A 15,072-nucleotide genomic window follows, 5' to 3' on the forward strand; every position below is an offset into this window, starting at 1 on the left:
ATTAATTGAAATACAGATATATTCATTGAAATAAAGATATATTCATTGAAATTCAGATATATTCATTGAAATTCAGATATGTTCATTGAAATACAGACTGCCACTTCCAGTTGTCACCTTTCTGTAAATACTCTTTAGTCCTTTACATCCGTGTTTGGAAGATGCTCATCTGAAGTGAAGCTATAAATACTTTTTTACAGCAGCAACCAAGTGTGAGGCACTGTACTTGAACTGTCTGACTCTTTAAAACATTCATGCCTGAAATCCCAGGTCTTTACAGGTATAAATGCTTGTTTGTGTGAAATGTATGCACTGCTGGAGCCTGGAGGCGGCGGTTCCGTCAGTGGCCACCAGAGGGCGCTGCTCGCCCGCAGATGAAATCACTGAGCTGCACATTGGATGAAAGAGAGAAGGGTTTCCTCTTCCAGGTCAGAGGCGGCAGAGACAGCACAAGCAGCGGTGCTGACATCACTTCCTCCCTCTCCTGGTGTGTTCAGCCTGCTGCAGAGGAGGAAGGAGCCCTGCCTGGTGGGCAGATACCTCCATCTTCAGATGCCCTTCAGACCCCAGATCTGCCCCCCCCCCCACCCCACGCAGCCCCAGGAGGAGGAGAGAGCCTGGACAGGTTTCTGATCAGGTAGGAGAGCTGCAAACTCTCTTGGCTGCAATTCAGATTCCTGCTGCTGAGGCTGAGTGGGGTGCTGAGGAGGAGAGGCCTGTCCAGGGGAGCAGAGGCCTGTCCAGTGGGTGCAGATGAGGTGAGGCCTGTCCAGAGGGGGGAGGAGGTGAGGCCTGTCCAGGGGTCAGAGGAGGTGAGGCCAGTCCAGGGGTGCAGAGGATGAGAGGCCTGTCCAGGGGTGCAAAGGAGGAGAGGCCTGTCCAAAGGAGGTGAGGCCTGTCCAGGGACAGAGGAGGAGAGGCCTGTCCAGGGGTGCAAAGGAGGAGAGGCCTGTCCAGGGGTGCAGAGGAGGAGAGGCCTGTCCAGAGGTGCCGAGGAGGTAAGGCCTGTCCAGAGGGGTGCAGAGGAGGAGAGGCCTGTCCAGGGGTGCAGAGGAGGAGAGGCCTGTCCAGGGGGTGCAGAAAAGGTGAGGTCTGTCCAGGGGTGCAGAGGAGGTGAGGCGTGTCCAGGGGTGCAGAGGAGGAGAGGCCTGTCCAGGGGTGCCGAGGAGGTAAGGCCTGTCCAGAGGGGTGCAGAGGAGGAGAGGCCTGTCCAGAGGAGGTGAGGCCTGTCCAGGGACAGAGGAGGAGAGGCCTGTCCAGGGGTGTAGAGGAGGAGAGGCCTGTCCAGGGGTGCAGAGGAGGAGAGGCCTGTCCAGGGGAAGAGGAGGAGAGGCCTGTCCAGGGACAGAGGAGGAGAGGCCTGTCCAGGGGTGCAAAGGAGGAGAGGCCTGTCCAGGGGTGCAGAGGAGGTGAGGCCTGTCCAGAGGTGCCGAGGAGGTAAGGCCTGTCCAGAGGGGTGCAGAGGAGGAGAGGCCTGTCCAGAGGAGGTGAGGCCTGTCCAGGGACAGAGGAGGAGAGGCCTGTCCAGGGGTGCAAAGAAGGAGAGGCCTGTCCAAAGGAGGTGAGGCCTGTCCAGGGACAGAGGAGGAGAGGCCTGTCCAGGGGTGCAAAGGAGGAGAGGCCTGTCCAGGGGTGCAGAGGAGGAGAGGCCTGTCCAGAGGTGCCGAGGAGGTAAGGCCTGTCCAGAGGGGTGCAGAGGAGGAGAGGCCTGTCCAGGGGTGCAGAGGAGGAGAGGCCTGTCCAGGGGGTGCAGAAAAGGTGAGGTCTGTCCAGGGGTGCAGAGGAGGTGAGGCGTGTCCAGGGGTGCAGAGGAGGAGAGGCCTGTCCAGGGGTGCAGAGGAGGTGAGGCCTGTCCATTGTAGCACCATCCCTCTAGACCGAATCTCGCCTCTGTTCCCTACTTCCCGCGGTTTTATTCTGTTTTGACACCATCTTTATAAAGTTTTGAGCTGCCTTGGGACTTGAGAGAATAGTCGATTTCCCTTCCCACGTTACCTTCAAACGAGCAGGATAGAGCATGGCATAGTTTATCTGCATTGTTCGTAATTTTGCTTTTGCCGCCGCGAACTCTCTTCGTGCTTGCTGAACTGTGATAGTGTGGTCTGGATAGAACTCCAACTTGTTCCCTTGATGATTTATCTGTCCTTTCTCACGTGCAAGTCGTAGAATATTGTCTCGATCCCTATAGTACAACACGCGAGCCACAATTGGCCGCAGTGCAGCGCCCGGTGGTGGCTTCGGTGCGCCCTTTCGATGATAAAGATTGACGATAGTGCTTCCGCTCCAAAGATGTCTGTACATAGCTGCTTGTTGTAGGTCTCCATGGGGCCTGTATTTGTCGATTCTGGTAATCCCCTATCCTTATGTTATTACGTCTGGAACGAGCCTCCAACTCCTCGGCCTTGGCCTTAATCACGTCGAGGACTTTTTCCATGCCATTACACTTGTTTGCCTTAGCTTGTGTCTCGTCCTCGACTGCCGAGATACGTGTTTCAGCCGTGTCCAGTCGCTCCCTTGTTTGTCCATTTTCACCGCCATGCTGTCCATTCGACACGCTAAGTGATCTAGTTTTCCGTTGATGTCTTGCAGATTTGACTGTATGGCTTTGAGGATGGCTTCCATACTGCTTTCTGCCAGCATATCTGAAGGTTGTTCACCCTCCACCTGCTCTCCAGTTCCCTTTGGCGCCTTTTTGGCTTCAAAAGTGATCTTTGGTTGCTGCCTGTCTGGTCGCACCATCGTGAAGTGCTATGTGACTTCGTCTATCCAGAAGGACCGTTACTATGTCTTGCGCTGCACTATTGGAAACCAATGCGACGTTCAATTGTCCTCACATATATCACCCTGCATACACTTGAGAGGGCAGGGTTGAGCGTTGTAGTGTCCCGATATGTGCCTCCTACACAGGAAGCGGACTTTTATTTATTCGGCCCGGGCTGATTGCGACCTGCCTCACTTAGCCCACAGCGCCATGCGTCTCCACCTGCTGTTGTTTTCTCGTCGTTATGTTTTCAATAGGTGGGGCTTCCAAGGCAAGTGATCTGGAATCCGACCATTGTCTTTACATGCAACTCCCCTTGGGCCACCTTCAGCGCAATTGGCTGGACGTAACTGGTGGTGTACTCTATATATCACAGAGTCTCCTTCATCGATTACATACACTGATCATGTTTGGTCCGCTCAAAGTCGCCCTTTCGCCAGTCCTCTCTCTCAGCGCTATGCTGTGTAACTTGCCGTGTGTTCAATACCCTCATTCGATATAAGCCGCCAGCATGCAAGGATTCACGCCTGTGAGAACGCCGCTTATTCCCCTGTTTGTGTAAAGGTGTGAGGTTTATGCCCATTAGTCTGACGGCAAATCTGTGTTTTCCCGGTTCCTTCCTTCATTGCCTCTGGTGTTGCGTCCTAGGACCGCCATTTCGTGGTCCCAGCTGTCCCAGCATCCAAGTGCCACTGCGGTGTATATTGCGCACCGTTATCCCTGCTCGTTAGTTAAATTACACAATTACTGTACCACTGCTGTCCCTGTACGTGCCATACAATGTTTTTGAGTTTAAAGTTTGCGGGTGTTGACGCACATCTCTATTACAATCGGTTTATTGCTTTGCCTATGGGTGCCGCCATTTTGGGTCTCGCTGCCCTTACAGTATGGTTCCCTGCGCTTTGTCTCGTAACACATTTGCGCCTTACCGCCACTTTACAAGGCATCCTGCATAGATCCGATGCAGCAGATATGACAGCAGTTGAGCTCTCCGAACATTTCCTTTCTGGCGGCTGCCATCTTACCCTCCTGACGTTTTCGGCTTCAGTCTCCATTTTTTCCTGGAATCGCGGTCCTTCAGTTATTCAAGTTATTGTGTCCTAGTCCCGGTATCTTCCCATTTCGTTTTTCGTGTGTGGCACATCAAAGTTCGACCATTTAACACCTGAATTCCCTCATTGTTGGTGCCTGCCCGGCGGAGCTGTCATGTCATACAGCCATTCCGCTGTGCACCCCCTAGCGCCTCCTAGTGAGTGTTTCACTGTTGCTTCTCTACTCCACTTCCTGTCCCAGATCGATGGGCAGCGCTCTAGTTGTTTTTTCTGAATGCCGGGCCGGACGAGCTGCAAACGCACGCAGCAGGCGAGCCAAAGGCACGCCTGTCTGTGCCCGTCCGTGCCAAGTTTACGCCTTGGCCTTTTTATTGTAGATCCTGCTAAGCCCCTTGTTTACGCAAGAGGACAGCTCTTGGAGCTTCAATGACAGAAGGATGTGCACTGCAGGTCGATGAACTGTGAGCATTGGGCTATATGAGTGTAAGACAGTCATTCCATTTGCGGTAGCTAAAAAACCCAAGGGGAAACGTGTCAGCCCTACCCTTACTCATGAAACAGTCCTTTTATGGGTATCTCCTGAACGTCAGATCTCTGATTAAACATAGGGCAGAATTTAATGATTTTGTCTCCTTCCGTATGTCTGATTGGGTATTTATTACTGAAACCTGGGCTAGAGATTGCTCAGAGCCTGACCTGGTGGAGGCCATCCCCTCAGGGTATGCTCTGTCCAGACTTGATAGGGGGGGGGGGGTGGGAGTACTTTATAAAGACACCTTTTCGTGCTTCACTGCGGCCCTCACCGCTCCCTCAGATCCCTATCAGGCCCTATATTTCTCCTTGAAGATCCTTCCCACTGATAGTTTTGTGGGAGTGGTCAGCTACCGGCCTCCCGGACCCAGAGGAATGTTTAATCAGGACTTCAGCAATCGGATTGAGCCTTATTTGGCTAGATCTTGGCTAGGTGATTTTAACTTCCATTTGGAGAAAACTCTGTGCTCTGAAACACAGGTTTTCCTGGAAGCTATGGACTCCTGTGGCCTTGCTCAGCTGGTGAGGAGCCCCTCTCATACGGCGGGACACATTCTGGACGGGATCTTCGCTAACGATCCGAGGATAGGGTTGAATGATCCTATCCCACTCCCTTGGTCTCATCATTACGCCATTCCATTTTTTCTGCGAATTGCAGAATCCCACCCAGATCCTAATTTTAAGAACAGGGTGGAGATGTTGAGAAACCGTAGCCGCATAAATAAGGAGGGTCTTCTAATTAAGCTTAGCAATTATTGCTGTCTCACCCACCTGGATGTTAACTCAATCTATGATGATGTTTCCAACTGGCTCTTGCCGGCTCTGGACTCTCTTGCCGCTCTTATGGAGCTTTATGTGGACAGAAAACACCCTTCGGCGCCCTGGTTCACCGAAAGGTTGAGAAACCTTAGGCAGGTATGTGACAGCAGGAAAAAATATGGCGCTGTGAGCTTATCCCAGCCAAAAGGGACCTGCATAAACTCAGATTGAAGGAATACAGGCTAGCTATTAATGAGGAAAAGGTTATCTACTATTCCAAGATGACGGAATCCATCAAATCCCAGAGGGAACGCTTCACTGTGATTAATTCCCTCCTGGCCCCCTCGGCTTCTGCCAACACCGAGGTCTCCCAGGAGCTAAGTGATAAAAGGGCATGCTTTTGTATGACAAAATCAAGGACATATATTCCTCCCTGGAGATATCCAATGTCGGAGGGTCAAAGGCCGATCGTCCTTCGGATTCTCTGGTAGCTCCTCCAAAGGATTGCCGCTTGAGCACCTTTCCCCCCATACTTCAAGAAGACACGGAGCGGATGTTAAGGGGAATTAGATCTGGCTCCCCTATGGAGCCTTGTCCCCTGAAGATCCTGAAACTAGGAATGGAGGATATTGTTCCTCCTTTGACCGTAGTTCTTAACGCCGCTATTACTTCTGGCCTGTATCCCACTGCCTGGATAACGGCCGCGGTTAAACATCTCTTAAAGAAGCCCTCTCTGAATCCGGCGGAACGAAAGAACTACAGTTCAATTACCTGTTGCCCGTCCCAGCTAAAATCTTGGAGAAACACCTGAACCTCCATCTTAGCACCTATCTGGAGGATCATCAGTTGCTCGATGGCCCGCAATATGGGTTCAGAAGTGAGCACAGTACCGAGACGGCGTTAACTGTTGTTTTTAACAACATTCGACAACAGGTTGACGCAGGTCACACCATCTTACTGACCCTTCTGGACCTAACGGCAGCCTTCGATACCATCTCTCCCCTTAGATTGGGTGGGAGGTTCCGGGAAATAGGGATTGAGTGCTCCGCCCTTAATTTGCTCACATCTTTCCTTACGGAACAGGCTCAAAGAGTTACAATGGATGAATTCCTTTCTGCTCCTAAACGGCTGTTCTGCGGAGTTCCCCAGGGATCCTCATTGAGTCCCACCCTTTTATCCTTTATGTAGCCCCGCTTGCCAGGGTTGTAAGATCTTTTGGCCTAGAAGTGTTATCCTATGCTGATGACATTCCAATCATGATTAGCATCCCTGAGAGTGTTGAAGCTTCAGCAGCAAATGTTAAAAGCTGCATGCAGGCCGTAGCTGCATGGATGACAGAGAACTATCTACGACTCGATGGGGATAATACTGAGATTTACATTTTTGGAGACAATCAGGAGATTTGGTCCAGGGCCTGGTGGCCAGATACGCTTGGATCTTGCCCTCGCCTTGGCCTCAGTGCCAAAAATCCAGGCATCATAGTTGATACCTCCCTCTCCTTGGGCCCCCAAATAAATAGAAGTCTCCACCTGCTTCGGAATGATAAGAACTCTTAGAAAGATATGTCAATTTCTCTCCCCCTCCACGTGGAAACAGGCAGTGGTGGCCCTTGTGTTGTCCAGATTGGATTACTGCAATGCCCTTTATGTAGGGATCAATAAGGGTCTCCTACACCGACTCCAACTTGTGCAGAATGCTGCTGCCAGGCTGGTGATGGGCCTTCCTAAATTCCACTCTGTTGCGGCTACCATCAAGAGCCTTCATTGGCTTCCTTTGGGTCGGAGAATTGAGTTTAAAGTAATTTGGTGACTGTGCCTAGATTCAGAAAATCTAGATGGGGGAGGTCCTTTTCGCTTGCTGCGGACAATTTGTTGAACTCCCTTCCTCTTTCAATTTTGATTCTGGAAACTCATTCCGTAAGGCCTTGAAGACCTTTCTCTATACCAATATGAATCTGTGAGCCCTGTATCTATGGACACCCCTAATCATGACACTGATTGTAAAGGAGTAACCAAAGATAGACCGTGAGATGGTACGGGAAAGTTCTGATAAAACGCGTAAAGCGGATTATAATGATGCTTTTAAATAGCCAACGAACACTAGTCACGGTAAGTGGGGTATGGGGTTTAATTCTTCGATTGCTTAAACTGGAACAGAGATTAGATGGAGGGCTCAGGGGGAAACTGGGGGTCTTGATGTACTTTAAAGTTTCCCCAAAGGATGCGATTGCCAATCCACTAACATGTAAATTATATTAACGGTTTCGTTTTCCACATCAAAAAGGGAGCTACGTGATGTATTAAATTGAGGAGGGTATTGTGACCGAGCTGTGGAGTTTGAAAAATGAGCAATGAAATGTTGCACACTGTTTGACTGTTATAGTAGATAGCACTGATAAATGACGCTTTACACTTGGCTTGATGCTTATGTACAGAAACTTAGAAGTTGGATTTTATTGATAGTTGTGTATATATTTTCACCCAGATAAACCCCTGACGAAGGGTAATCCCGAAATGCATTTGGTGTTCTTGAATAAATTGTGACCTGTGGAAACACGTTCCTCCTGTGTTGTTGTGAAAAGACGTTGACAAAGAAATGAAATGAGTAAAATAAATCACAGAAAACAAAGGATAAAAAGATTGATAACAATGGAGTAAATATGGATTAACGGAAGTATAACATGAGTTTGATTTATTGGACTAATTTGAAGGCACGGCTGTGCAGCTTGACGGGGTCATAATTGGCTCCTCTTCAGTTTGGTTTCACAATTGCAGCGCAATTGGGTGGAGCGCGAAGCAAGCTTGCACGCCGACTAAGGTTGAAAATGAATGAATGTGGAGAAAGCTAGAAGCGAACAACAAAAAAGGTGTGCATCTCACTAAAACTGTCTTTGCAATGAATGTTCATTGATCCTCATTTCTGGAGCTGGGTAACTATTTTGAAGGGCCTCAGCAAACATTGACAATTTTTTCGCCTGAAAAGTCTGTGTGATGAGAAGATCGACTTGAATTCCGTTTTTGGTTTTCACCAGACTAATGGGGGGCAGCCCCGTCAATTGAAAGTGAAAGAACACACTCACAGTCAGCACTACCGACTGCGCCTCATTGCTACCTAGGCTTGGGCGTGCACAGCATCATCTGATGTGGCTAAAACCCCCCCTAATATGTCTCAACCACACTAGGCCCTCAGTAACCAGGTAGCGGTCAGCCAATGCCCATCAGGTAAACAAGCATTGGCATAGCCATTAGGTCTCGCCTTTGGGACCTTATAAGTGTCTGACCCCTCTATCTACACTGATGTAATTGGAAACTTCTCCCCCACCACCAATCCTGACGCGCGCTTTCAGGTCCGTATGGAGATAGGCAAAAAAATGAACAAGGGCCTCATCCAGTCCATATTCTAAAAGGATGGGCCATAGACAGGACCTATTGACAAAATCGAAAGCTGAGGACAAGTCCATAAAAGCTAAGTAAAGTGGCGAGTGCTGTGCAAAAGTGTACTTCCCTATCATCAAATTAAGATTAAGACATTGCTCGTTTGTGCCAACTTTACCCCTGAAAACTAGTTGGCATTGTTCTAAAATCGGATTGTCCTCTGTCCAGGTTAACATTTTTGTGTATAAAACTCTGCCTAAAATTTTAAGGGTGTTATCTATGAGGGAGATCGGTCTATAGCAACATGGTTGTGTGCAATCACCCTTTTTAAAAATGGGAACGATCGTGCTGGTACACCATGTCTTAGGCAGTGGGGCATTGGTTAGATTATTAAAAATATTTAACTACAGTGGGGCCCAAAAATCTGGTATATATTTAATAAGATTGATGGGCAACCCATCAGGGCCTGGAGTTTTATTGCCCACACTCTGACGTATAGCCTCCTCAACCTTGTTTATTGATAATGAAACTCCAGGTGGCACCCTGGTAATAAAAGGGTCGGATTAAAAAGCAGGCTCTTGGTAAATAGTGGAAAAGTGACTTTCCCAGGTAGCGCTCATTATGTTGCATCTGATGGGAGTTAACGGTTGTCCTATTGATCATAACTCTTTAATGGTAGTCCAAAATATATTCCCATTATTTAAGCTGGCAGCATTAATGAGCGCATCCCAGTACTCACCTAATAACTGTTCCTTCCTATTAGCAATAGCCTGCTTATATGTCAACCTTAAGCACTTGACCAAATCATTACACCTAGGGCTTTGAGATAGGGCCTTGCGGAGCTTCCAGTTGACAATTGAGCACTCCTGATTGAACCATCTAGGTTGGCGCAGTACTGTACAAATGGGTTTAGACAGCAAGGATTTAATGGCTCCACTGAGTTCGGTAAAAGCGCTGATAGCCACTGGGTGTGGAACAGGGCCTCTAAGCAGATGGTAATAAGATTCATGTTTCCACTAACCATAGAACTGAATCGGTCTGCGTTATTAATGCCTCACAATACCAGTCTGCGATTATCTGTGGATGGTGATAGATCTCCAGCACCACATTCTGTCTGAGGCGTTGGAACTGGAGACATCCGTAACGTTACTTGTATTGGGTTATGGTCCCCAAAGATTGTGGCCATAATTTCGGCTTTAAGTTAGCTGCTTCAAAAGCGGGGGAGATAAAAAACATTATCAATTGTAGATGAGCAGCCCCTTCCTCTGAATATCGGTTCAGGGGGGGCATTATCTTTTGTAGTTGCATCAATTTCTATAACATTAATTAAGTTAAGGGTGTTCAAATGGTCCATTAGCTCTCTACCCCTATTGCATGTTTGTCTGCTGCTGTGTGAATATTCGCTTGACCATGAGTAAGATAGCTTAGCATTAAAATCGCCCCAGACAGATTCCTACTGACTTGAAAGAGTCTTTGGATTTTCCAATAGATGCAATAAAATTAATCACATTTATACAATGCATATTTGGAACAGAATGAAAATCATTGTTATAAACATTAATTATCCAAAAGGAAATTCCACTATTAAATAATATGCCTTGAACATTATTGTTATCTGTATGTACAGTTTTTATGCATCCCCCTGTCTTAATATTGACCCAGATTGATAAACCCCCAAATGGTCGATCTTGCTGGGGGGTTGTTGCTAGGATGCTATGGCATTCAAACCCCTCAATATGCAATTCTTTTGTGACCCATGTTTCCTGAAATAAAAGGATATCTTGGTCTTTAATAAGTTGTACCCAATCTGGCTGGTGAAGTTTAGAGAACAACCGTGCAATATTCCATCTTTAGAAACTGAGGTCTGAACTTGCTGAGGCCTTCGTTTACATAGGGGGGATAAGTGGTTTGTGGGAATAGTACCCTCAGTTTCTGGCAGGGCATGAGGTAACCTAATAGCAGGATCAGTATTTTCCCCAAAAGTTGATAGTCAGTCTTGGGTCTCTAATACAGACAAGACCTGGAACCTATTAGAGGTAGTATGAAAATAAGGACCCCCTCTCAATTTACTTAGAGCCAGGGAAAAGAGGGGAAATATCAATACACAAAAAATAACGAATTTCCCTTGTGGCTTTCATATTTTAAACATAGTATCTTAGTTCATATACATAGTACATGTCCTACAAGATATGCCAATAACAAGTGTTTATGTATATATCAAAATGTATTTCTTTTTTTGGGGGTAAAAAGTGAGTATATATATCACAAGAACTTTTCATATAGCAACATTTATTTTCTTACAAATTCATTGTATTCTTTTTAGACAATTAGGACAGATATAAAAACATACATCATCATCATGATACTTGTTTTCTTTTTTTATACAATACAAAAAACTTAATAAAACTACCCAGATACCCACCCCCAAATCACATTCACCAGTCATTCATACATATACTTGCATACAAACCATTTAACAACCAACTACTCCTTCTGTGCATAAGGTTTAACAGAGAACAACTCTGACTGAGTAACAACCACAGAGTGTTATGTGGGATTACACGCTAGGTCGACGCGCGTTTCGGTGGGCTTATACCACCTTCCTCAGGACCTTGACAGAATCACTTTCTGCTTATCGGGCGGATACAGGATATCCTCCAATTCATGTGACTGTGAACTACGTAATCTTTCCAGGGAGACCTCATATTAAGTTGGGCTCCACATATCACAGCTGTAATCTTTAATCCAAGCTATTTAACGAGCGACTTCACTTATTCAGCTTTTGAACCACTTTTCCTCTTCAGCACGAATTTTCTTATATTTTGTGTAAATTTGGGCTCTATTCTATCGTCATAATTCACTTCTTTGTTCTGTTGGCCATAGTCAGGGAGAGTTTTATATGAAGGAACACACCTTTATCAGTTTTACACGCTAGGTCGACGCGCGTTACGGTGGGCTTTTACCACCTTCCTCAGGACCTTGAGAGAATCACTTTCTGCTTATCGGGTGGATACAGGATATCCTCCAATTCATGTGACTGTGAACTACGTAATCTTTCCAGGGAGATCTCATATTAAGTTGGGCTCCTCATATCACAGCTGTAATCTTTAATCCAAGCTATTAAACGAGCGACTTCACTTATTCAGCTTTTGAACCACTTTTCCTCTTCAGCACAAATTTTCTTATATTTTGTGTAAATTTGGGCTCTATTCTATCTTCATAATTCACTTCTTTGTTCTGTTGGCCATAGTCAGGGAGAGTTTTATATGAAAGAACACACCTTTATCAGTTTTACCATATATTTCGAAAAGGGTTGTGTATATCGATTCGCTCGAAAAACACCAGCACATTCACTATGATGCCGTTCGGAATTTAAACCTATTAGAGGTAGTAATTCAAGAGGAATTGTTGGTGAAAGGAGCATGATTTGGTTTGTAGAAATAACCATGGGGTAGTGCGCATATGTTAGTGCTATTAGACGTTATGAATTTGCAACCCCTTAGGAGGTGTCTCACCAAAGAAGGTCGGCGGAAGTTAATTATAATACTGCCCCCTTTGAAATTTTTTGTAGATGCAACAACTCACTCAACCCTGCGTGCCATAAAAATATCCTTTATTTTGGATACATGGAAGCTTCTATGCCTTGATAGCAAGTCCGTACATTTATTGCATAGCTGGTCCCATGACTCATGCTGATCCCTCTTTAAAGTAGGTACTCCTGCCAGTACCAACACATAAGGGCAAGCAGCGGGCGGCAGATTCAGGACATCCTGATTAGCCATTCATACTTGGGGCGGCAGGAACATTAATGCACGAGGTACTAGACAACCTGTTCTGATTCGAGCCCCTGGACTTGTTTAACCAATTAGCACCATCCCTGGCGGGGTTGGTATTTGAAATGGTTATTGGTATAGGGGGGTGAGGGAGAGGACCCGTTTCTATCTATAGGCAATTGAGGCAGCCCCTGGATTGATCGTATATCGGGTGAAGGGTGTTTGCGGGAGCAGTAACTCTGGCGGTTTGCGACACAATTTCGGCATCTAAATTACTCATACCTAGAACTACTCTATCGATGGCCCTGCTCCCATCAACCTCTTTGATTTCGGACACCTTTTCCCCCACTGTCCCCTTAAAACGTTTGGCTACTAAAATAGCCACCCGCCTTCTTATCCAGGGTAAAGGAAAAGAACTGCTGGGGAAAGAGTCGTGACCTCATTCTACGCCAATCTTTGGAGAGGAGCTGTGTCTCCTGGAGGAGGCACACATCTGCCTCCATGTTATCCAGGTAGGAAAGGATGGACCTCCTTTTATTGGGATTGTTGAGTCCTCTCGCATTGATAGTGAGAATTTTCAGTGTGGGCTGGGAAATAGCGTGTCATAGTGAGTGCACCAGCTTTGGCCTGTATTTGGGTCCCTGTGATCCCTCTTACCCCTAAGCTCCCAACGTCTGCCCGGCCTCCATTGCCCTTTGATCCTCTCTTCAACGGCTTGAACCTGCATACCAGTTCTCCACCCTCTCCTCCCTAACCCCAACTTAGAAACCCATTAACCTCAAATTGTCCAGAGCCCGCCATTCGTGCATGCACGGGTGTGGCTTGTTCTCCGTGTCTCTACACTCCCTGTGTCTCTACACTCCCCGTGTCTCTACGCTCCCAGCAGACCTCTTTGCTGCCCACCCAGTCTTGCAAATGTCACGTATCTGTCCCTCAGTCGTTCACGGTGTCATCCTGGGGGAATGTCTCCTTCAACAATGTCTCCAGCACTGCCAGTCTTTCTTGTGCCATGGTCTTGGGGTCCGGTCTCGTTGCTCGCTCTGTGCTACGCCTCCCGTAGACCTTATGCTATCTTTCTCGAGGAGTTTTGGTCTGTGGGCCCTCTGTTTCCTCCTGGATTGGATTCTCGATGCCCAGCACCTGGCAAGTGTCCTGCATGGATCTGAGCTGGAGGAGTATGCCCTGCCATATGAAAATCAGCCGGAAAGGGGGACCCAAAGAAAACGGTATTCCTTGATTTCGAAGACGCCGAGTTTCCACTCGGAACTCCCTACACTTTTGAAGGGATATTAGAGTCAGGTCCTGGTACAAAGCTATGGAGTGGTCCTAATATCTTAGTGGTTGCTTGTCCCTGGCAGCACGTAGCATATACGCTTTTAGTTGAAATTCTGGAATGTAAGCCAAAATATCTGGTGGGGGTACCCAGTATGCTCCTGAAGAGACCCTGCAGCTATTGTGTGATATCTGGCCCTTCTTCTTTATGTGGAACTCCCTTAACGCGGATGTTGTTTCGCCGAGACCGATTCTCCAGGTCTCCTGTGTATGCCTGGAGATCGATCTGTTGAGCCTTGAGCCGGACTATCTCTTGCTGTAGATGCTCCACCTCCTTTTCCCGGGCTTGCTCCTGATCCTCGATGGAGGCCATACGTTCCCCAACGGCATTGACGTCCCGCTTTATCAAAAGGTTATCTCCTTCATCCCCCCCGTTATTTCCCTTTTCAGCGTCTGCAAGTCGCCTTGAAATGCACCGAATAGCGACTCTAAAAAGGCATGGGTAACTGGGGCTTCAGAGGTGTCCACATCTTGGCTGATTTGTGTCGTTTGTGAGAGCCTCCCTTCTCCGCTGCCAGTCATCGGGAGCTTGGTCAGCATCTTTTTTAGATTCTGATCCTTCTTGCTTCTCGCCGAGGACATGGCTGCTATATCTCTTACCACATCACCAGACCGGCATGCCTTGTCGTGGGGATCCCAGCCCCGGTGGGTGGCAGTCACCGGGCTGTCCTCCCGCTGAGCTCTACTACGTCTGCTATTGCCCTGCTGGGTATCTGCTGCTTGTTCTCAATACTCTAGCACTTTGCGCCCGAACCTGCTGTGAATCCCCCTGTAGGCCAGCAGCCCTATCTGAGCCTGGAGCACTAGATGTCTTCTAGGACCACTGCAGCTGTTTCCTGCACTATGTGCTTGCAGGCCATGGCCCCCGGTTTCCTCTGACTTGGCAGTCAGCTCCAGAGAGACTAATACATGCCCGGACCCCTCACCCGTTTGGCACCTTGTGATTCTTACAACGTTACAGTTCATATCTCATTCCCCCTATTGGATTTTGTCATTTTAGTGTCATTTTGTTCAATACACTTTACTTTATTTTTCTATTTAAAAAAAAATAAAAAATTATTGATTTGTATTTTGACTTACTTTTTTGGTTTCTGCATAAATATTTTTCATATTACCTTAAGTTAAGTCTGCCTATTCGGTGCTTAGGTACCAGGGGGTTGATCCTAGGTTAATTGAATGGCTTTGAAAGTTCACTCTGACAACGGTTGTGATTGTTAATCATCTACCGCAAATAATAATTCAGTTTCTTACAGAAGCTATCTAACATTATCTGCAAAACAGGCAGTTGATAACCTACCCGGGTTGAAGCACCATGTGGACAAATTGGAATATGGGATGAGTATTGTGTGGCAATAGAAGATGCTTATCCTGGAAAATCTACAGGGTGTAGGAGTTTTGCTGTTCCAGAGTTATTTCTTCAGCTTCTGGGCAGTTGTTGCTCTGTGGCAATATGTGGTCCTGTTTCTCTGCTCTTCTTGTAGTAGCTCCTA

General features: G+C 47.2%; 1 long non-coding RNA gene across 1 annotated transcript in view; it reads left to right on the top strand.

Annotated features, from left to right (window-relative positions):
* The first annotated feature begins 579 nt into the window (after positions 1-579).
* LOC144806125 (uncharacterized) overlaps positions 580-15,072 on the top strand; it is a 46,948-nt gene continuing 32,455 nt past the window's right edge. The window contains exon 1 of the long non-coding RNA XR_013605698.1: positions 580-637. This is a non-coding gene — a long non-coding RNA (uncharacterized LOC144806125). The remainder of the gene's footprint in view (positions 638-15,072) is intronic.

This window comes from Lissotriton helveticus (genome assembly GCF_964261635.1).
Source record: "Lissotriton helveticus chromosome 1_1 unlocalized genomic scaffold, aLisHel1.1 SUPER_1_unloc_47, whole genome shotgun sequence".
NCBI lineage: Eukaryota > Metazoa > Chordata > Amphibia > Caudata > Salamandridae > Lissotriton > Lissotriton helveticus.